The sequence below is a fragment of the Pteronotus mesoamericanus genome, unplaced genomic scaffold (assembly GCF_021234165.1).
Source record: "Pteronotus mesoamericanus isolate MK-2021 breed Mesoamerican mustached bat unplaced genomic scaffold, CSHL_Meso_final contig_171, whole genome shotgun sequence".
Lineage (NCBI taxonomy): Eukaryota > Metazoa > Chordata > Mammalia > Chiroptera > Mormoopidae > Pteronotus > Pteronotus mesoamericanus.
Window position 1 is genome coordinate 585,229 of NW_026555070.1, and position 23,830 is coordinate 609,058.

Below are 23,830 nucleotides of genomic sequence, written 5' to 3' on the forward strand. Positions count from 1 at the left end.
GTTTAATTCTTCCCCAATTAGCTTCTAAATTCAAAGCCATCCCAATAAAGACCCTAAGGAGATGTCTGGTAGAGTTGTTTCGTCGTGCTAAAATACACAAGACATAACATTTGCCATCTTAACCATTTTCAAGTACATTTTATTGATTATGCTCTTACAGTTGTCCCGCTTTCCCCCCCTTTGCCCCCCTCCACCCGGTACCCCCTTCCCTCCAGCAACCCCCCCTTAGTTCATGTCCGTGGGCCGTGCCTGTAAGTCCTTTGGCTTCCCCACTTCTTATGCTATTCTCAGCCTCCCCCCGTCTATTTTGTACCTGCCATGTACGCTTCTTATTCCCTGCGCCTTTCCCCCCGTTCGCCCCCTTCACGCTCCCAGCTGATAACCCTCCATGTGGTCTCCAGTTCTGTGATTCTCTTCCTGTTCTGGTCGCTTGCTGGGTTGTTTGGTTTGTTTTAGATTCAGGTGTTGATAGTGGTGAATTTGTTGCCTTTATAATGTTCATGGTTTCGATCTTCTTTTTCCTAAAAAAGTCCCTTTACCATTTCATGTAATAATGGCTTGGTGGTGATGAACTCCTTTAGTTTTACCTTGTCTGGGAAGCGCTTTGTCTGCCTATCCATTCTAAACGATAGCTTCGCTGGGCAGGGTAATCGAGGTGGTAGGTCCTTGCCTTTCATGACTTCGAGTACTTCTTGCCAGCCCCTCCTCACCTGCAAAGTTTCTTTTGAGATCAGCTGACAGTCTTATGGGAGCTCCTTTGTAGGGAACTCTGCTTTTCTCTTGCCGCTTTAAGATTCTCTCTTTGTCTTTAGCCTTTGGCGTTGTGATTATGATGTGCCTTGGTGTGGTCCTCTTTGGGCCCAACTTGTTTGGGGTTCTGTGCGTCCTGGGCTTGTGTTCTATTTCCTTTGCCAAATTAGGGGGAGTTTTCTTTCATTATTTTTTCAAATAGGTTTTCAATTTCTTACTCTTCCGCTTGTCTGCCCCTCCCACCTGCCTGGACGGACGTGGCTTCTCTGAATCCTCGGTTGTCGGACTTCCGTGCCGCTCGACCGTGCGACGTTGCTGGGTGTTGTTTCTTCAGAGGCCTGGTTGCGCTCCTTCCTGCGGCTGTGCGAGGGGGCGCAGCGCGGGCGCCTTCGCCCCCACCCTGACAGGAGCCCATCCGAACCACTTTTCGCGCCCCTTTCAGGGGCCTCAACAGATCAAGGGCGCCCCCGCCGCCCTCCACCGGAACGTTCCCACCCCCAGACCGAAGCTCTGTCCCCATCTCCCCCCCGTCCCACGCTCCTAGAAACCACCATTCTTTCTGCCCCTGTGAATTCGACCATCGTAATGTACCTCATGTAAGTGGAATCCTAAATAGGTTTTTTGAATCTCTTTCGAACTGTTTAGTTGGGAACAATTTTAGATTTACAAGTGAATGGCAGCGATAGCAGAGAGAGTCGCTTGGACCCTTTACTCCGCGTCCTCTGATGTTAACATCTTATGTTACTGCCATACACGTGTCAGTGGAGCAAATCGGTATTGCCACGACACTGGTAAGTGAACTACCGGCTCCTCGCGGACGGCATGCTTTCCTGACTAGAGTCCTTTTGCTGTTATAGGATAGCAGCCTGCACTGGACTATGTTCCCAGGGAGAGGGTCCCCTACCTCCAGCTCCCAATTTCCAGGAGCCCAGGCCCCTGGACCATCTCCCGAGTATCCCGGTGTGCAGGCCATCACGTTGGACCTCCCTCATCCCTGATCCATACGTCCCTACTACTTGTCTGGCTCTTTGAGCTCCCTGTCTGTTTGGGAATAACTCTGTCCTCCCACTTTCATGTCTGGTCCACTGAACCCACCGGTTCAGCATCTGCCAAGTCAGCCCGCCCCCCCCCTGGAAACTCAGCTGCCACCGCCACCCCAGCTCCACGCCGAGTACTCCCCAGCCAGGCTCCACTCCACCCAGAGCGTCCGGCTGCTGACCCATGTCACTCAAGGTCATCCTTGCCTGCCATCCTCTCCTCTCCCCTGCTGAACCTTCCTTCCTTTCTCAGAAGAGCGTCTTCAGTGTTCCCACCCTGTTCTGCTCCACCTCCATCCCCCCGCTCAGGAATCAAAGTAAAGGAAGGTGGGGTAAGCCCGAGGCTGAGCAGAGGGGCAGCCAGGAGGAGCAATGACACCCTTAGAGAAGATACGTCAGTGTCACATGCATGGGTCCCAAGGTGCCCTTCAATTGGGCTCTAGAAGCACCTTTTCTTTTGTCTTACCTATTTCTCTCCTGCCTCCAGGATGTGATTGGGGGGCAGGGATATTTGAAGACAGAGGGAGCCCTCTGGGAGGAGGCCAAGGCAGCCGGCCACAGACTAGGGCTGACCTAAATCCTGAATTCCTGGGCCGTTGGGCCCAGCGGTTGCCGTTCTGGGCATGCAAGCAGGGAGTGGCCCCGCACCTGCTTTAGGAATGGCGGCTCCACCCAGCCATGGAGCCTGAGCCCCCGACGCGGGCTCCGCTGCGCGGCTGCTGTGCACCCTGCAGCCTAGCCTCAGCCTCTGCCAGCCCCTTCGGGGCCTCTGTCAGCAAACTGGAGAATCACAGCATCCACGTGGGGTCTTTGTGAGGGTTTCATGAGACAATGCCCATAAGATTCTTAGAACAAGGGTGTATGTATTTATTTTTTTTTAGTTTTAAGAAAATTATTCAAATCAGTGAGATATTTCACACATGAACAAAATCTGGCACTTCCTAAACAAAGTCGCTGTTCTATAAAGTAGGGTGTCCACTGCCTCTCAGGGCGTCCTGGGCTGCCCTGCGCCTGGCTCCTGGGGTGGGGATGCACAGCTGGGGGAGCCGCCCCTCCAGGGACACACCGAGGTCATCTGTGGAGAATTTAAAAATGATAGTAAAACAGACTAAAAGCCAATCTACTTCTCATTATTCACATGTGCCAGAAATTCTACATCTATGATAAAACACTCTCCTCCCCCCAGATCTTACCTGGGTCTAAATTCTAAATGGTTGTGGTAGTTATTGCTGCATCTTTTTAAAAACTGAAACATAAACCACACGCCATGAAACTCGCCCGCGTGTGAAGGGCATAACTCGGTGGTTTTTGACCTGTCCGAGCAGCCGTGCAGCCGCCACCCCTGTCTGGTTGCAGGACCTTGTTTGTCACCCAGAGGAAACCCAGCCCCGTCAGCAGGCACTCTCCATGGCCCACCCGCTACGGACGTTTTAACAGCATTATCTGGAAGCATCAAATGAGCACATTATTTATTTTCCCCTTCATGGAAGTTAATTCTCAGCTCCTAGATGTTCAGTCAACTGCTGCTGTCTGCACACTCAGCAACACAGTTTTTTAAACTGTTTTTATCGTGGTAAAATACACATAACGTAAAACTGACCATCCGCACTGCTGCGCCGCCGTCCCCGCCATCCATCACTGGGACTTCCTCATCCTCCCAAACTGAAGCCCTGTCCCCCTAACCTCTCACCCCTCACCCCCTCCTCAGCCCCTGGCCTCCCCCACCTCCTCTCTGGCTCTGTGGGTCTGACTCCTCTAGGGACCTCCCGTGAGCAGGCTCCCCCCGTATTCCTCCTTTTGCATCTGGCTCTTTGGCTGAGCATAACGTCCTGAAGGTTCATCCACGTTGTAGCAGGTGACAGCATTTCCTTGCTCTTTCAGGCTGAGTAATATTCCATTGTGTGAACGGACTCCACTGGGTTTAACCATCACCCATTGATGGACACAGGTGTCTCCTGAGGGGGGTACCACGTCCCACTCAGAGTACCCCAGGGGTCACTGCAGATGGAGGAAAAGAAAATAGTCATTCCAGGCACTTCTCGGTCTGCCAGGGAAAGGGGGTGGCGATTCCCTCCAGTGGTGAACGCCCCGAGCCCTTCTCTTGAAGTGGCTTTTATTGAGAACAACACGAGCAGGGGTACACAGCGTGCATGCAGAGTTCATCAGTCAATGTCGAAAGGCTATGATTGAAGGAACACAGGTTTGCCTCAGGGCACGGTCTGGTAAACAGTGTGGCGCCCATTTGGCCCTGAAACCTGGAAACTGATCACATTCTATGCTCAACCCCAAACATCAGTACTCGTTAACTTGAGAGCATTATTAGCAAAGTAAATTTCATAGGATTTAATGCATTTCTTTTCCAGGCTTAATTGTCCCCAGGAACCGCCCGATCCAGTTTAGGGCTATACCTGCCTTCAGTATTGTTTCAAGCCTGAACCAGGCGGGTGGAGCCGAACAGCCAAGAGATAAGGAGACGTCTTTCAGGTAGAATGAGGACTCCGGCCATGACAAAGCCGAGGGGTGAGGGTCTTTTGCCCCTTCTCCGTGTCCCCCAAGTCCTTCCCTGATGGCCCCTGTGCGACTGTGCCTGTCTTAGGTTGCCCCTGCCATCGCGAGGTCTTACCCGCCACTGACTAACCAGCCAATCTCCGAGCCCAAGCAGGGAGATGTGAGGGAGGCAGGGACGCAGCCCCTGCCAGAGGACAGGTTGTGTCTCCTCAGTGGCCTGTTTCCCCAAGGCCTCCCTGCTCAGCTCCAGCCTTAGGGCCCTCTCGCCTGCCGGTGAGGCTCCAGTCCCTGAGACCAGGCGGTACGGTTCCCAACAGTTTCCACCTTTTGGTGACTGTGAACCATGCTGCTGTGAACATGGTGTACAAGTATCTGTTTGGGCCTCTGGTTTCAAGTTTTGGGAGTATACACCTAGGAATGGGATTGCTGGGTCATATGGTAATTCTATGTTTGATTTTTTGTGGAACAGCCAAATGTTTTCTATGGTGGCTGCATGAGCGATACACAAGTGTTCCAGATTCTCTACACCCTCACCAACATTTGTTATTTTCTGGGTTTGGTTTTTTTTTTAATGGTAGTAATCCTATTGGGTGAGAGGCAATATCTCATGGTGATTTTTATTTGCATTTCCTTACTGTTTGTGATATTGAGCTACACACAGCTCTTTACACATCTGGAATCACTTGCTGGTTTTCCCTTGGGGCACATTTCAGATTCCCAACCTCTGTAGTTCTACAGGTTCTCTTCTTTAAAAAATGAGTTTGAAATATACAAGATCTCCATAACAGTACAGGTGAAAAAAGAGAAAGCAAACCAGAATCTGAGTTATTCTAATTCTATCATCCTATGTGACCAGTTTAAAATTTTTAATTTATTTTTAACATTTAAAACAGTGGCATTTCAAAAAGAAATAAAATTTCACAGTTATGTAAGTATTTCATATATGACCCAAATTTTGTTGGGTAAGCACAAAATTTGGGTCATACATGAAATATTTTACTGAGTTTACTAGCCTTAAATTTTGTACTTTAAGTAGTACTCTTCTTCAATTGTTAACTGCTTTTCTTACTTTTTTCACATTGAAATGATAGAGTCCCAGGGGTCTGCAGAGAGAGTCCAGCAAAGTCCCGGGGACACACCAGCCAGATCCCCCGCGGCAACGCCTCACGCGGCCGCAGCGCCGCGTCACCCCCAGGGACGGGCACTGGCACAGCGTGTGGCGGGGGACTGTATTGTTCATCTTCTGTACACAGCTCGAGAGGTTCTACATGTGAATACACCCACATAGTCGTTTCTCAGGTCAAAATGGAGGGCACTCCACGCACACAGAAGGCCCCGTGGACCCCCTGGTCACCCCCACCGCCCCTTCCCGTGCACCCTGATTCTGAGCTTCCACCAAACTTCAGTTCTGGCTGTTCTCGAAATCTGTATAATACTGAATCTTATTGCATGCACTCTGCACCCCTGGCTCTTTGGCCCCTCTGTGCGACCTGCCCGCGGTGTCACGCGTGTCTGCAGCCCCCTCTGTGTTGCTATACGGTGTGCCACTGTGTGAGTGTGCCGCAGTGACTCACCTGCAGGTGGCTACTTGGGTTGTTAGTATGGGACTCTTATGACTAAAGCTTCTGCGAATTGTTTACTTCCTCCTTGCTATTATTTATCCTCTTTGGATGACAGCGTCAACTATGGAAGTGGACTGTCCAGGTTCAAATCCCAGCTCTGTTGTTTACCAGCTGTGTGACCTTGAGTTAGAACCCTAACCTCTGTGCTTTGGTTTCGCCTGTCTAGACATGGAAGTCATGTTATCTACCCCGGGGCAGGAAGAGTACATGAACTTGTATGTCAAGTGGTTAGAACAGTACACCAGGAGAGAAGGCACTCAATAAGCATAAGCAATCATGATTCAGTGCAACTTCCAAGGTCAGCAGAAGTCACCTGAGTGTGGACATCAGCAAGCCCAAACAGCGGGGCCCAGAGGTCAGAGGGACAGTGGCTCCAGGAAGGCGGGGGCGCTTCCTACCCACCCCGTCCTTAGTGCAGGAGGCATGACAAGTGAGCGAACTTCTTGTGTTACTGACTTCACCAGAAACCTCCCGCCGTGGACCATGCCGCAAGTGGACTGGTCATTCTGGCTGCTGACCCCAGACCACACCCAGCACCTCCCTGGCATTCCTGGAAGGCCCAGCCAGGAGCCCTTTCCCGCTACACTTTCCAGTGGCACATCGCTGACCAGTCCTTTACTTCTCTTCCTGAGCTGGGGAGGCGTAGGGGGTGAGCGTCCCAGGGCAGGAAGAAGCACTGTGGACCTTCGCAGGCAGTGGGCGAACGCAAGTGTCGCCGAGGAGCCAGCGGCCCAGCAGCTGGTGCCCTGGGCAAGGCCAGGTGGGGGTTCTGGGGTGTGGGGAGGTGGGTCAGGGGCAGCCAGTTCTGGTCTCAGATGCCCCAGGCTCTGAGCTGGCGCTCTGCCTGCTCAGAGGAGGAAGAGCTGACAGCCAATGATACCAGACCTTCCCCAAAGCCTTTGGATTCTGACAGATTTGTGACTTCAAGACTTTCACAGGTAAAAAGGGTTAGAGGGCGGGGGGCAGATGACGATGGATGACAATGGCCAGTGCCTTGGTCGGGGGGGTGGGGGCCGGGGGCCTGGACTCCTAGGCTCTGGGGAGGCAGGGACTGGGTCTCGGGCAGCGGAGGTCGGGGGCAGGCTTTCTGGGGCTGTCCGAGGCCGGGGCGTGGGCACGTTGGAGCCACCCCACCTTTCTCCATAAGTTTTCTGGGCTGGGGCTGCACCCCGCCCCCCGCCCCAGCTCTTCTCTCTCACACTCTTTGCTGGACTCCTGGTGGCCATGCTTGTCCAAGGTCAGGGGTGGACCCCAAGGGCCAGGGGCTCCCAGGTTTGGGCACGTTGTCTGAGGACAAAGCCCCGGGGAGGGGCAAGAAGCCCAGAGGGAGGTGGGGTTGGATGCCAGGACACGGGTCCCTCTGGGTGTCCCTGGTCAGTTCTCTGGCAGCCTCTGCCGCAGCCCCCCAGCCCCCCGCAGGAGCAGACCAGAAGGGGAGAGAGGCTCAGGCTGGACATGGGGCTCTACCTGTCCTCCCTGTGCAGCCTTCTCTGGGTGTCACACTTCCTTGCTTTCCAACAGGATTAACCAAGACCTTGGCTCTCAGAAACAATGCCCCGGGGGCCGGTGGAGGGAGCGATGCACAGCAGGTGTTTCATAGTTACAGTTTCTCTTCTCCTTGGCACAGTCCCCACGGCGCCCAGGCCCCGGAACTGGTGCCCTGGAGGCGGAAGGGGGCCGACCAGGAACTGGCCAGCAGAGGCTGGACGAGGCGAGGGCCCGGCTGCCCAGGCCCTGCAGCAGGGGGGGGTCTCTGTGCGGGGCCACTCCACGGGAGTCGCTGCTCCTCGGAGTGCCTCAGTCTCCTCACCTGTGAAACGGGCACACAGAGTAACGAGGATGATGGCACTTGGTGACCCGGGGGCCAGGGACGCAGCGCCTGTGGCGCACTGCATAGCAGCAGAAATTCAGCCAGTCTCTTCTTACGAGCTCTGAAGCCCCTAATTCTGCCGGTCTAGAGGAGAGGGGTCATGACTCCCGAGTTCTCCTGGGGCCGGGGGCGGGATCGGGAGCTGGAGAAGGGAGTGATTCCGGTCAGCCGGCCGCGGCCAGGGAGCGGCACGCTGTCAGGGCATCAGAGTGGGCGGGTCCCGGGACAGCTGCGCTAGGGGCTGGGCCCCGGCCCTGAGCTGCCTCCCTGACAGCCCGCCCGCGGCCCCTGGGAGCGGGCCTTCTTCCCAGGACTCTGTTACTTCTCTCCGACCCCCAGCAGAGCGGACACGGTTCAGTGGCTGCCTGCCAGGAGCAGGCACGCCTGCCCTAGTGTGGGGCCGCAGCGGGCCTGGGGCACCCGTCTGACCCTGGCCTGGGGGTCAGAGAGGGGGTTCTGGGAGAGAGGCTGTTCACTCCACTTGGAAAGGTGGTGAGGGGGAGAATATAAATGAGAGGCCCCGGGCACTTTGCAATGACATGTAAACAAGATCTGAACATGTGTGTTTTGGGGAACATATGAAATGTAAGTAGACTCCAGTGGTCTGCTGGCAAATGTTTTAAAATTAGCTCTCTGAGAGGGGAATCCTGATTTGTGGCCTTTGCCAATTCTTCTGGTATAAATTCTCACTGTGTCTCATTTCAAACTCTCAACATGATGTCATTCAATGAGGAGCTTAAAAGAAATGCGTGTGATTGGCTCTCATGAACGGGTTCAAGTGGTTCCAACACATTAAACCCACACATGAGTAAACCAGGCAGACATACTCAGCACACGTCAAACACATCCTCAAGTAGTGTCACCAAGTGTGTGTGAGTGGCAGACCAGTTGTGCATGTATGTCTGTAAGTCAGACAGGTGTGCTTGCAGGATAGGAGAGAGACTCAGACACTCTGAGCACACTTGGGGGCTCAGGGCCTGGTCAGCTAGAAGGCAGAAGATCAGACCGAAAGAACTTCCCAAGAGATTGGGGGGCTGCTGCACCCCAAAGGCGGAGGAATAAGCTCCCTCCCAACTTCTCCTCACCTACCAGAACTTCCTCCAGTTGCTGACTTCCTCCAGTTGCTGACTTCACCTGGATGGGGCTGTCAGGCCTGAAATACAAAGGCAAGTGGCACTGGATGGACAGCACCCATTCCCTCCCCTTGCTCAGGTAGGTCTCAGGTGAAGACGACACTCCGTCAGCCAAGGTGGATGATAACATGATCTTTACCTGAGGAGCCTCCCCCACTCCCTGATCTCCTAGGCTTAAGAGTCTGGGATTTGTACTGAGTTGAGGAAAGTGGTCTCCTGCCTCCATAGGATGGCAGGTGCCCCAAATTCCACCATCAGAGGTGCAGGAAGAATCTATAGCCTGGGTGGGTGTTTTAAGATATAGTATATGTAGAAGACTACCTGAGGTGTAATAGAGTTTGCGGATAAGATTGCCATCAAAAAGATGGTTTGTTGAATCAATTCAATGCACTTTTGGCCAAGATGGAGGCACAGGTAGATACACTTTGCCTCTTCACACAACCAAAATAAGGACAACAACAAATTTAAAAACAAAAAACAATCAGAACTGCCAGATACTGAACTGTATGGAAGTCCGACGACCAAGGAGTTAAAGAAGAAACGTTCATCCAGACCCATGGAGGGGCGGGGCCAGGCGGCCGGGCGGAGAGGACACACGGCAAGGCTGCAGCTGGAGGGCCGGGTGCTCCCACAGTTGCATGCAGAAAAGCCGGAAAGAACAACTGGGGCGTGAGACAGACTGTGCAACCCGGGGTTCCAGCGTGGGAAAAAAGTCTCAACACCCCTGGCTGTAAAAAACTGTGGGGGTTAAGGTGGTGGGAGAAACTCCCAGTCTCACGGAAGAGTTCCTTGGAGAGACCCACAGGATTCTAGAATGTACACAAACCCACCCACCCTGGAATCAGCACCGGAAAGGCCCAGTTGGCTTGTGGGTAGCGGGGGAAGTGACTGAAAGACTGTGGAGAGCTGAGCAAATGGCATTGTTCTCTCTTGGACCCCTCCCCCACACACGGGGCCACAACACAGCCCCAACGTGGGCTGCCCCACCACCACGAATACCTAAGGCTCCGCCCCTCACAATGTAACTGCTGTGCTGAGACAAAGAAATATGGCCCAAGTGAAAGAACAGATCCTCCAAAAGAACAGAAACTCCAAAAATGGAACTAAGCAATGAACAGATAGCCAACCTATCAGACACACAGTTCAAAATACTGGTAATCAGGATGCTTACTGAGTTGGTTGAGTATGGTCGCAAAATAGAGGAAAAAGTGAAGGCTATGGAAAGTGAATTAAAGAAAAATTTACAGGGAACCAACAGTGAATGGAAGGAAACTGGGATTCAAATCAACAATTTGGAACGGAAGGAAGAAATAGACATTCAACTGGAACAGAATGAAGAAACAAGAATTCAAAAAAAAATGAAGAGAGCCTTAGGAGCCTCTGGGACAACTTTAAACCTTCCAACATCCAAATCATAGGGGTGCTGGAAGGAGAAGGGGAAGAACAAGAAATTGAAAACTTATTTGAAAAAATAACAAAGGAGAACTTCCCCAGTCTGGCCAAGGAAATAGACTTCCAGGAGATCCAGGAAGCTCAGAGAGTCCCAGAGAAGTTGGACCCAAGGAAGCACACCCCAAGGCACATCATATTACATTACCCAAGATCAAAGATAAGGAGAAAATCTTAAAAGCAGCAAGAGAAAAGGAGACAGTTACCAACAAAAGAGTTCCCTTAAGACTATCAGCTGATTTCTCAAAAGAAACCTTGCAGAGACTGGAGGCCACACTTGAGATCTGACAAGACAGCCAGGCTGCCCGCAGGATCACCAAGGAAACGCAGCACTTGCCGGCAGAGCCCGCCCCCGGCATTGAGGCAGAGCCCGGTGAGAGCGACGCCCGCTATCTTCACGGGGCCACTGCTGGCCCCCAGGGCTCCCCCTTTGACAGAGGGACTTGTAAACTTGAACTATTTCTTCCAGAAAAATCCCTGATGGCAGCACCTAAAGTGCGTTTCATGACCAAAATTTATCATCCTAATGTAGACAAGTTGGGAAGAATACGTTTAGATATTGTGAAAGATAAGTGGTCCCCAGCACTGCAGATGCGCACAGTTCTGCTGTCGATCCAGGCTCCGTGAAGTGCTCCCAACCCCGACGGCCCATCAGCAGATGCTGTAGCGGAGCAGCGGAAGACCAGCGAAGCCCAAGCCATAGAAGCAGCGGGAGCATGGACTAGGGTATGCGCCATGGATAATATTTCAATCAGTCTGATCAAGTGCACATCACTTCTCCTGCTCTGCCGAGACTTACTCCTTTTTCGTTTGCATTTAATGGACACAGTCTTAGAAACATTACAGAATAAAAGCCCAACATCTTTAGTCCTTTGGTGATTAAATGCATGTTAGCAAATCTATGTCTTGTCCTGATTCACTGTTATAAAGCATAAGCAGAGGCTAGAAGTATTATCTGGATTGTTGTGAAACGTTTAAAAGCAGTGGCCCCTCTCTGCTTTTATTCATTTCCCCATCACGATTTAAGCATAAAGCACTATGAATGAAGGCAGGTGTCAGGCTTAGCTGCAGGAGTATGGGTGTTTTTCTTTATTTTATTTTTTTGAGGGGGGAAGTAGTTTTAACTTTATGGGCTCCTTTCCTCCTTTTTATGGTGATTTAATTGCATTGGTTAAAAGCAGCTAACCAGTTCTTTAGAACATACTCTCTAGCTAAGTCTAACTTTATTTAGACACTGTAGATGGACAGGCTTGATTGTTTGAACAAAAATGGGATCATTAAATAAATATTACACCTCTCATTAATAACATTGTGACTTTGCTGTCAAATGTAGAATCCTCCCTTCAAGAAAAAGCTTGTGACTATTTTGTATGGCTTGTCTGGAAACTTCTGTAAATCCTATCTTTTAGTAAATATTGTTATTCAAAAAAAGAAAGAAAGAAAACTTGCAGGCAAGAAGGGGCTGGCAAGAAGTATTCAAAGTCATAAAAGGCAAGGCTCTACATCCAAGAGTACTCTGTCCAGCCAAGCTATCGTTTAGAATGGAAGGGCAGATAAAGTGCTTCCCAGACAAGGTCAAGTTAAAGGGGTTCATCATCACCAAGCCCTTATTATATGAAATGTTAAAGAGATTTATCTAAGAATAAGAAGATCAAAACTATGAACGGTAAAATGACAGGAAACTCACAACTATTAACAACTGAACCTAAAACAAAACAAAAACTAAGCAAACAACTAGAACGAGAACAGAACCACAGAAATGGAGACCCCACGGAGGGTGATCAGTGGGGAGAGGGAGGGAAGAGAATGGGGAAAAGGGTCAGGGAGTAAGAAGCATAACTGGCTGGTACGAAATAGATGGGGGGGTGTTAAGAATAGGATAGGAAATGGAGGACCAAGAACTTATAAGAACGACCCATGGACATGAACTAAGGGGGCGGAGTGCTGCCGGAAGCGGGGTGCAAGGCGGGGGGGAATAAAAGGGAGAAAAAATGGGACAACTGTATAGAATAATCAATAAAATATACCTAAAAATATTTTTTAAAAGAGAAAAGAGCGTTTGTTGTAGTCACAGGCTCCAAGAGAAGGGACACATGTCCCATGGCGAGGGGCACACGGGGCAGCGCCCAGGCCTGTCAGGGGGCACGGGAGAAGGGGCTGTGGAAGAGGCGTCGTGTGGTTTTCCGGGGAGGGAGTGGGCAAGGCAGGGTAAGCGGGCCTGCGGCTGGCCGGCGCGGCTGGCCTCAGCTTGCCCCGGGGTGTAGGGAGGGCCTTGGCCGGCACCCGGCCTTGGGATGATTGGGGCAAGGGCCTAGCGGCCCTGGGTGAGAACCCTTTCTGAAGGAGGCAGTCGGGGGAGTGGGCTCTGGGCTGGTTGGCTCGTATTTGAAAAGCAAGCGCAGGGGAGGCTCCTGCTGAAATGCCAGGGTCTGGGCGAGTGGCACGGGGAGGGGAGGGCGGGGAGCAAGGTTAGGCAGGAGGCCAAGGCAAGGCGGCTCCCGCACATGACTGGGCTGCCCAGAACAAGGTGTGCCTGGCGAACGCAGGCTGGCAGGTGGGAACGCGTCGGGTTTCCAGAACCCAGAAACGTGGTTAACACAGCGGGACGGGGCTCTCCGTCTGGGTGCAACGGGCAGCTTCATGAAGCCCTGGAATGGAGGCGAACCCGGCGGAGTGGGGAGGAGGGTTGAGTGGAATTCGGGATGGATCACCGGAATGGCTCCCAATGTGACACCAGGAAATCCTGGATCTGCAATACACCAACGGCTCCCTGCTCCAGTGACTGAGGGCTGGTTTCTGCCCTCGACCCCTGAAGCCCCAGGGCCCCCCATGCTGGGTGCGCAGAACCCACCTCAGCCTATGCCCCCACCCCGTCTTCTGGTTGGGGGGTTGCGATCTTGATAAAAGCTTCGGGGCTCTATCCCTGTCCTTCCTCTGATGCCTCAAGTTTCCTCTGGGCTCAGGTTGTAGTTCTGGGCACCCTGCTCCTTGGAGCTTTTAGAAAAACAGGAACAAGAAGAGGAAGAAGAAGAGAAGGAGGAGGAGAAAAAGTAGGGGAGGGGAGGCAGAGGAAGGGGAAGGAGGAGGAGGACAAAGAGGAGAGGAGAAGAAGAAAGAAAAAGAAGAAAAAGCAGCAACATGCTCAAAATGGAGTCACTTGTGCTAAGTCCCCTGCCCGCTAATCAAGACTTAATTGCAGGTTCAGCCCCTCCCAGGAATGCGACCTTTAAGCAGTGGGCCTGGAATTTCCCAGGCAGCACTAACGAAGTCATCTGCCTGAGAAGACCCTGTGCCCTCCCCTAAGGGAGAGTGACCTGGCCCAAAATAACCCACTCTTTTAACATCCTTGTCCCACCCTCCTTCTGCCTATAAAGGCCTTCCATTTGTCCAGCCCTGCAGAGCTCCTTCCCACTTGCTAGACAAGATGTTGCCTGATCCATGAATCGTTCAACAAAGCCGATTGAACCCTCAGATTGACTCCGCTGAATTTGGTTTTTCCACAGAGCTGCACGAGACAACCAGGGGTGGGGTGCCTTCGGGGTCATGTGTCCCACGGACCCACTCTCTTCCTTGACGGGAACCCACGGCCTGGGTCGCCCTGTGTCGCTGTCGTGGCCCCTGGGGTTTTCTCACATCCACCCCTCCTTCCATCCCCTCAACGTTATTCTGCCATTGTCTGGCCCCCTGACAGAGGACCTTCTTGCTGGAGGTCATCCTGAAAGCTGGGTGCACCAAGAAGCTAATGACCCTAGTCAACCAATGACTGTGGGAGCTGGCATGTAGGCACCCCAGCTAACTCTAGAGTGCCCAGAACCACAGCCTCTGAGCCAAAAAGAAACTGTTGTGGTGGACGCTGGGACAGGCCACCCAGCTCCCCCTTCAAGGAAGGACACCTTGCCCCAGTGGCCGGGGGTGGGGGCGCTGTCGACAGCCGGGCTTCAGCAGCCAGCCCTGCGGGAACAGACTCAGCTGCAGAGCCACTTCGCCCGAGGTCCTGGCCCTTCCTGGCACAGCTCACACTGCACAGGGGAACAAAGGTTTGCCCACGTCAGCCCAACCTGGGGACGAGTCTGGTTTCAGAGCTGCTGGTGGAGCCAGGCGAGGCTGCGGACAGACCTGCCGGTGCCCACCTCCTTCCTGCGGCGGGGTAACAGAGAGGTTCGGTCCCTGTCCCAGGTTCCCAGCACAGGACCCCTAAAACTCTTGGAACCTGCTGAGTGATACGGGTGCCTTTTGTTATTCATAACAAACCCCTTGGACCACACTTGAGTTTATGCTAGTGAGCTGACTTAGGAGACCCCTAGAGAGCCTCAGGATGCAGCTGGGCACCAAAGAGACCAGATGTGTGAATAGAGGGTTGAAACCTTCAGCCCCAGCTACTAAACGGGGGAGGTGGGAGTCGACATTGAGCCCTATAAGAGCCCGGTAAGACTGGGTGGGTGAACCCATCAAGGTGCTGGGGGGCTTCAGCATAAAGAGTGAACAGCAGCTTCATGCATCCCCTCCTCTCCTGTACCTCACTGGAGGCATCTCTTCCACTTGGCAGGCCCAGAGATGTATCATTTATAATCAACCAGTAAATGTAAACAATGTGTCTTTCTGAGTTTTACAAACCATTCTAACAAATTGCAAAAGCTGAGAGGGAGTCATGGGAACCCCCACATTTGGAGTCCGCCAGGCAGAAGTGCGCATAGCCTGGGCGCTCCACGTGCATTGGCCATCTGATGTGGGGTCAGTCTTGTGGGACTGAGCCCTTTAACCTGTGAGGTCTGAGCTATGTCCAGGGAGATTGTGTCAGAGTTGGAGAATTGCTTGGTGTAAAAAAATTGCACAGATGTTCCTTCCCTTCCACAGGTGCTGGATCTGAACTCAGATTCAATGCGGGTGAGGTACTAGTGTCTCCTCACACATGTAGGCAGTTTTCTGGCACCAGCTTTGTTTCCTGCAGTTCAGCTCAAATCTGATATGCCTACCAGGAGACAACATCAGGTCCCACAGGTTAAGGGCTCAGTGCTTCAAGACTTCCCCGGCTTTTAAGAAACCAGTCGCAAGTCCAGGCTGTCAATGGGCTTCTGACCAACTGGCTGTGGGTCAGCGGCTCCAATGACTCCCCTCAGGTCTGATGAATTTGTTCCAGCGGTTCACTGAACTCAGGAAAACACTTCTCTTACTAAATCGCCAATTTATACTAAAAATATACAACTCAAGAACAGCCAAATGGAGAGATGGGTAGGGTAAGGCATGGCAAAGGGTGTGAACTTTGCACCCCCCCTGAGCACACCACTCTCCCCAAATTTCCACCTGTTTTCAGCCTGGAAGCTCTTCAAACCCTGTTCTTTTGAGTTTTAAGGGGGGCTTCATTTTGTAGTCCTGATGGATTAACTCGCTGGCTATTGGTGGTCTTTCCCCTCCCTGTGTTTAAGGGTGTGACCGAACACATGTGGCTGGTGGCTGGTTCCGCTGTCTGCCAGCCCCTGTCCTTAGCCTCCCAAAGCGGCCTCATTACCATAACAAAAGACACCTTCTGCGCTCTCAGTGCTTTGGAAAAGTCCAGGGTCTTAGGAGCTCTATGTCAGCAGCAGGGTGAAGACCAAATGCATGTTCCTGTCATAAATCACAGTATCACAATAAACAACCTGCAGGCTAACCTCCGTCTCACGCAGAGTGGGCTTCCCAGGAAGTGCGACCTGCCACCAGCAGGGTAACTCGGAGGCGTAGTCTAGACCACGTCCCCGAGGCCCTTAATGAGCGTGCCCCAGCGGCCTACACCAGCCACCCGCACTCTGCGCACGGGGGCCTCCTCTCCCTGACCCGCCCTCACTGCTCCGCTGGTGCTTCTTGGGGTCACCTCTTAGACAAAAGCCACTGGCACCCAGGTCATTCTCTCAGGCTCTGCTCCTGGGGAAGTCCAGGTGGAGTTGCTAAGCATTTGCCTTGTCTACCGCAATGTCCTTGGGTGGCCCTGGCTGCGTAGCTCAGTTGCTTGGAGCATCATCCCCATTTGCCAAGGTTGCAGGTTCCCTCTGCGGTCAGGGCACACACAGGAACCAACCAATGGTGCATAAGTAAGTGGAACAGCAATCGACGTTTCTCTCTCTCTCTAAAACAATCAATAAAAAAAAATAAAGAAAATGTCCTTGGCTATTCTTATGCAATGTGTTAAGATGATTTTTTAAAAATTATCATGGCTTAAATGTCTTTGAATGAGTAATCCATGCACATAACTAAAATATATCAATTTATAGGGTGAAAACTAAAGGTCCCTCCCTTCTCATCCTCTTGAGTCCAAAATGTGCTCCTCCCTAGATGTAGCCTCTGCCATATTCCAAATCGTCCACTTGTCAAGCTCTTTTTAAAATCCCCTTGGCCATCCTTGAACAGGATGTTTTACGATCTATTTGTGAAGACGCAGGGCACAGAGTTTTTAGGACGGAGAAACCACTCCGTGTGGTGCGACAATGGTGGCTGCAGCTCATGACACGTGAGCCCAACCCACAGAGCACACACTGGCAGGAGGGGGCCTCGTGGAAGCCGCGGACCCTGGATGGCAACGACGCAGCAGCGTGGCTTAACCAGCTGTGACCAAGCTGCCGCCCTGGTGGGGATGTTGGTGATGGCGGAGTCTGTGCCTGTGGGGGCCAGAGGGACATGGGGACTCCCTCTCCTTTCTGTGCAACTTCGCTAGGAATCTAAAACCACTTGCAAACATCAAGTCTATTTAAATATTTAAATAATTGATCTGGTTTTCCTCCTAGAATGATTCCAGTGTGGAAGGAATGGTGGAAATGCACAGGTGTAACTATAATGAGAGGGATGGAACGTATGTGTAGCCTCAAGGTACCCTCCCAAAATATTCACTAATTACCTGGCTGGTTTTGTCGAATGCTCTCACATTTTTATTGTGCTGTCCTTCAGAGAAGGGACTTCTCTCCTTACTGGGGTGACATAGTGACCCAATTCATTGGAGTAGACCTGAGTACCTTAACCTTTTCTCCTTTTCTCATCTTCATCCCTAACCAAGTGACCTCCAAAAACATTTTCCCTAATCATCCTCCCATATTAAACCTTAAGGAATGGGATCCTGTTGGGTAGAGCTGAGTTTTCCAAAGTCAAGGAAACACCTGAGACTTCTTCCCCTTTGGGGGCGGTATTAACCCCACCGAGACCACACGACACAGTGGGGGGGCAGAGGGGAAGACCGCGGCTTGATGGTGTCGATGCCGGGAAGACGTTCTCTTAGCCAGGGTTAACCTTTGCCACGTCGTCAGTGGACACCATGTGGCCATCACATGCTCTCTCCGTCCACACGACGTGATGACTGGGGCATTTCTCCTCTGTTGTGTTCTTCCCCCGTATCCACAATACAGTCTAATTATAAGAAATCAGCAGGAGAAAATCAATACAGGACCATCCAGCAGAGAGTCTGACAACGGGTCTTCAAAACTGTCAAAATCACGAAAGGCAAGGAAAGACCAGGATCTGGTCAGAGTCTGGGGAGATGAGGTGACAGAATGGCCGTTGTGGGATGATGTGCCCCCACCCCATTCCTGTGCTGAAGCTCTAACTGCCAGCACCTCAGAGTGTAAGTGTCCATGAACATCGTGGCCGTTTCACACACGATTGGGCTGAAGGAGGTCGGTCATTAGAATGGACCCTACTCCGCCTGCCTGCTGCCCTCACAGGAAGAGGAGATGAAGACACAGACGTGCTCAGGGGTAGGGGGCCGTGTGAGGACACAGGGAGGACACACCTATCTAAAAACCAAAGAGGGAGGCCCCCAGAAAAACGAGACCTGCCAACACCTTGATCCCCTGCTGCCAGCCTCCAGGACGTGAGTCCCTGCTATTCTGCGGGTAAAGCCACCCAGGCTCCGGTCTTTCTTTAAGGCGGCCCCAGCATATGAATCCAAGCCTTAATATGAGTGGTACGCTGCCTGCAAACCTGAAACAGCAAAAGGACTCTAGTCAGGAAAGCATGCCGTCCGCGAGGAGCCGGTAGTTCACTTACCAGTGTCGTGGCAATACCGATTTGCTCCACCGACACGTGTATGGCAGTAACATAAGATGTTAACATCAGAGGACGCGGAGTAAAGGGTCCAAGCGACTCTCTCTGCTATCGCTGCCATTCACTTGTAAATCTAAAATTGTTCCCAACTAAACAGTTCGAAAGAGATTCAAAAAACCTATTTAGGATTCCACTTACATGAGGTACATTACGATGGTCGAATTCACAGGGGCAGAAAGAATGGTGGTTTCTAGGAGCGTGGGACGGGGGGAGATGGGGACAGAGCTTCGGTCTGGGGGTGGGAACGTTCCGGTGGAGGGCGGCGGGGGCGCCCTTGATCTGTTGAGGCCCCTGAAAGGGGCGCGAAAAGTGGTTCGGATGGGCTCCTGTCAGGGTGGGGGCGAAGGCGCCCGCGCTGCGCCCCCTCGCACAGCCGCAGGAAGGAGCGCAACCAGGCCTCTGAAGAAACAACACCCAGCAACGTCGCACGGTCGAGCGGCACGGAAGTCCGACAACCGAGGATTCAGAGAAGCCACGTCCGTCCAGGCAGGTGGGAGGGGCAGACAAGCGGAAGAGTAAGAAATTGAAAACCTATTTGAAAAAATAATGAAAGAAAACTCCCCTAATTTGGCAAAGGAAATAGAACACAAGCCCAGGACGCACAGAACCCCAAACAAGTTGGGCCCAAAGAGGACCACACCAAGGCACATCATAATCACAACGCCAAAGGCTAAAGACAAAGAGAGAATCTTAAAGCGGCAAGAGAAAAGCAGAGTTCCCTACAAAGGAGCTCCCATAAGACTGTCAGCTGATCTCAAAAGAAACTTTGCAGGTGAGGAGGGGCTGGCAAGAAGTACTCGAAGTCATGAAAGGCAAGGACCTACCACCTCGATTACCCTGCCCAGCGAAGCTATCGTTTAGAATGGATAGGCAGACAAAGCGCTTCCCAGACAAGGTAAAACTAAAGGAGTTCATCACCACCAAGCCATTATTACATGAAATGGTAAAGGGACTTTTTAGGAAAAAGAAGATCGAAACCATGAACATTATAAAGGCAACAAATTCACCACTATCAACACCTGAATCTAAAACAAACCAAACAACCCAGCAAGCGACCAGAACAGGAAGAGAATCACAGAACTGGAGACCACATGGAGGGTTATCAGCTGGGAGCGTGAAGGGGGCGAACGGGGGGAAAGGCGCAGGGAATAAGAAGCGTACATGGCAGGTACAAAATAGACGGGGGGAGGCTGAGAATAGCATAAGAAGTGGGGAAGCCAAAGGACTTACAGGCACGGCCCACGGACATGAACTAAGGGGGGGTTGCTGGAGGGAAGGGGGTACCGGGTGGAGGGGGGGCAAAGGGGGGGGAAAGCGGGACAACTGTAAGAGCATAATCAATAAAATGTACTTGAAAATGGTTAAGATGGCAAATGTTATGTCTTGTGTATTTTAGCACGACGAAACAACTCTACCAGACATCTCCTTAGGGTCTTTATTGGGATGGCTTTGAATTTAGAAGCTAATTGGGGAAGAATTAAACTCTTTCAAGCACCGAGTGTTCATCTGGTGAGCTCCCGTTGTGTCTTGATTTATTTGTTCAGGACTTAGGTAAGGTGTATGGTTTTACCCGTGTTCTCGAGACAAGTATTCTTTAATTTTCCAAGGTTTTCTTCTGCTGGGAGGCGGAGTTGTTCCTCCTCTCGCTCGCGGGCGTTTGTGGCCAGGGGGCCGATCTTGCTGCGTCCACTGGCGAGTCCAAAAGTTGAGTCTCTAGGACTTTCCGAGAGAGGCGATCGGGGCTTCAAAATGCTGACACGTCCTTTGCGGTGTTTAGAGCTCCTATTTCTTTTTATGTTCTTACTGTGCTGGCAAACTAGCAAGATGGGCATCTTTACTTCGTCCTTACTTTTACCAAAACTGGTTCTCAGAAATTCACTAGTAAATCAGACATTTCTGCGGGTTCCTGGAATTGACCGCTTATCAAATTAAGGAAGTTTTATCCTGGTTTTTGTTTACTAAGCACTTGTTTTCTTGTGCTTATCTCTGCTCAAATGAAGAATGAATGTTGAATAGACTATCTCGTAGATACCGTGGAGGGAACAAAAGCAAATCGTGGAAGGATGTGGGCCACGTGGTACCGTTTGTCTAAAGCTTCCGGGTACGCACATCACCCCAGTACACTGTCCAGATGGATTTGTAACGGGGCACATCCAGGCACCCCCCCACCCAGGGGGTATTTGCGATGGGGTCTGGAGATTGAGGTGTTCGAGAAAAATATATTCTCCCCACCCCAGGGCGGGCCGCCAGGAGGGATGGGAGCCTTGAGCAGGGCCATTGAGAGTCAGTTTGCATGTCAGTATCAGGATAGCTTCACTCCTCCTACGCAAAGAGGGTTATTCTGCGTATGACCAAGGCTTATCAGGAAGGTTTAAAAGACTTAAGGCAGAATGTAACTGGGGGAGGAAGAGCAGAGACAGGGGCCTGCGGGAGAGACAAAGGGACGCAGACTCTGGGGAGCAGTGTGAAGAAAGAGGAAGAAAGAGGGGAGAAAGGACCCTTGCTAGCGGGCCAGGAGAAGGTGCCGCATGGCTACAGATGAAGAGCTGGAGTTCGCGGCGACGCAGTGGCTGGTGCTGAGACCCGCGAGAGGCCTGCCCAGCCGAGCCCCGGACTCTGCTCTTTCTCTTCTGATGACGGCACCCCGACCGGCCTGACTGGCCTGACTGGCCAAAGGGGGGAAGGCAGGACGGTGTGCGTGCTGGTGATTGTTTTGAGGGGATTTTGAGATTTAACAGCAACATTTAGCCATTAATCAAACCTGTATACTTTTGAATAAATAGTTCCTTTCCTTTTCACCAAACTGTGCCATTCAGAGCCACACTTCAGGACGGCGGTCAAAGGACCTACAACCGAGGGACCCCGGGAAAAGGGGGTTCGCTGTTTCGGTAACTGCACCTGGGCGCTGCCCACCCCGCCGCCCCCCCACGGGTCCATTTGTTCGGTAACAGATGCATTTGTAGTTACAGCACGTTTTAGTGTGATAAAGGTCAGGTTTGGAGGGTGGTTTCCTCGGGGGACGAAGGGTGGAAAGAAATCGGACCATGAAGGGGCACACAGGACTTCCATTACCTGTTGGGATTTATTTACTTTTTTCTTTTCATTGAATTTATTGGGGGGGACTTTGGTTAATAAAACTATGTAGGCTTCAGGTGTACAGCTCCATAGCACGTCGTCTGTGTGTTGTATTGTGTGTTCAACCTCCAAGGACCGACTCGCCCACTTCAAAAGGACCCGACACACGTGAAGATGTCAAACTTGAGGAAGCTAAGTGGAGGACGTGGGTTTTCGCAGGCTTTTTCTCTGCAAAGCTTTCTGCAGGCATAACTTTTTTTCATACTGAAAAAGCAAAGCCGAAATTAACAGCAACACCCCAGGAGCAGCACTCTCTGCGCTGACCTGGGTTCCCAGGCAGCAGCAAGACCCTGTCTCAGGAGAGCATGGAAATGCTCGACCGGCCTTGGGCTCAGGGCTAAATCCTGTGACTTTGGCCTTCTTCCCGCATGAGTCCAAACCCCTTGTCCCCGCTCCTCACGACCTGGCATAATCTGGCCCCCGTTGACACCCCGGCCCCTGACTGCTGCCCATGAGTTCATCTCAGCTTCGCCAAAGCCTGTCCCCCGCAACATCTACATGTGTTAATATCCTGCTGGGAAAACCCTTTCATCACCCATGTCTTGTGTATCTTACCACAAGAAAACAACTCTATCTCTCTATAACCCTACTTCTCCAGGCATCACCTCCTGCAGGAAGCCCTCTCAGATTTTTCCAGGCTGAGTTAGATGCTTCCGAGGGTCCTCCTAGTCCTCCGTGCTTCCTGGACGCATCGCATCGTCTTCAAATCCTTGGTCACGTGTTCCCCACTCTTCTGCCCCCCACCACACAAACTCGGTCTCCCTCTCCTCTTACGGGTCATGGCTAGAGTTCAGGGGCCTACTGGCCAGTCTCGTGCCTGGGACCGCACTTCCCCTTTCATTTCCCCTGAAGCAAATTCTGGGCAGGCGACGGGGGCAGGCAGCTTACTGGTTCCCTCACCAGGCTTGACATTGCCTCCCCGCCCCACCCCCACACACAACGCAGCTCCAGCTCCAGGTATTGAAGATACATGGCAGAGACGCATCTTCCCGCCTCTTTGCCTTTGCTTCGGCCATGCCCTCTGCCTGGTAGACCCTCCATTTTCTGTCAACACTGCACACGTCCTTGACGGCCCGCTTCCCACCCTCCCTCTCCCTGAACCCCCCGCCCCCCACTCCACGCGGTGCCCAAGCACATTCATTCTTTCTCCTCCATAAGGGCTGATAAGCCCATGCCATGTCCAACCTTTCCCGAGAACACATTCTGATGAGACTGCAGTCCCTGCAGTTCTCTGCTTCCTCCCGCTGCGCCCTCACCCTTCCTGCGCACAGCTGTCCTCAAGGACCCCAGGAGGAGGGTGTGCCCCCCAGAACGTCCTGCCCCTCCGGCCGACCCTGCTGCTAAGTCAGCGGGCAGTGCCTGTTGACTCGACCTCCACCTCTGGTGACGAAGGCAAGACGGGTCTGTGTCACGGGACGAGAGGACCCTAGGATGAGCGGCAGGACACCCCCATTTTGCGGGGTGCCCTTTCTCAGCCCTGCGCTCCTCTTCGAGCGCTGCTGGCCCATCACGTCCCCTCCCTCTCCCTCTCCCCGCACAGTAGACGTGCGGCAGCCGTGTCCTTCATTCAGCGCACACACTGACACGGCTGCGTGTGTGCCATGTGCATGACGGCCGCATTGTCATGAACCCCAAACGCCTTCTGCTTCTCGGGACCCCAGGTCGCTGAGATGGAGACCTGCCACTGCCTGGGCAACGGGCTGACTGCAGCCTGTGTCAGGGTGCACGCCCCCCAGATGCGCGAGCTCGTCGATGAGCAATCCGAAGCATCATGAGGAGGGCGGAGGGAGGGCCAGCCCCGACCGGAGACATGCTGGTTGCCTCTGTGTCTGCAACACATGCGGCACGTCTGTAAGTTAGTAAGAAAGAAGCCCAACTGCCCGCCCCCGAACAAAGGCCCGAGAGGGGCTCCGACGGTCTGCGGGGGGTGCAGAGAGCGGGTCAGGTCGCAGAGGCGTGCCAGCGAGGCCCGCGGAGAGGCCGCAGAGGGCAATTCTCTGAAAGACGTACAAAGGCTTTAAAAAAATAAGTAGGGGGATAAGAAGTACAAGAGAGAACGGGGAGGGCGATAGAGGACGAGCTGGAAAATGAAGGAATTACGGATCTCACTTGAAAAATTAGTTTTAGAAAGCACAAATAAGCCAAAAGAAGGGACGGTAGGGATGTTCTTTTACCCTCACCTGAGGACATGTTTTATTGCTTTTGGGCAGGGGGGTGGGGGGGGGGGGGGGGGGGGCTGAGAGAGGGCAACGTCCATTTGTT

The 23,830-nt window shown here is 52.4% G+C and overlaps 1 pseudogene; it reads left to right on the plus strand.

Moving 5' to 3' along the window:
- The first annotated feature begins 8,925 nt into the window (after positions 1 to 8,925).
- Positions 8,926 to 23,343, plus strand: LOC129064977 (ubiquitin-conjugating enzyme E2 N-like; annotated as a pseudogene).
- Positions 23,344 to 23,830: the final 487 nt, after the last annotated feature.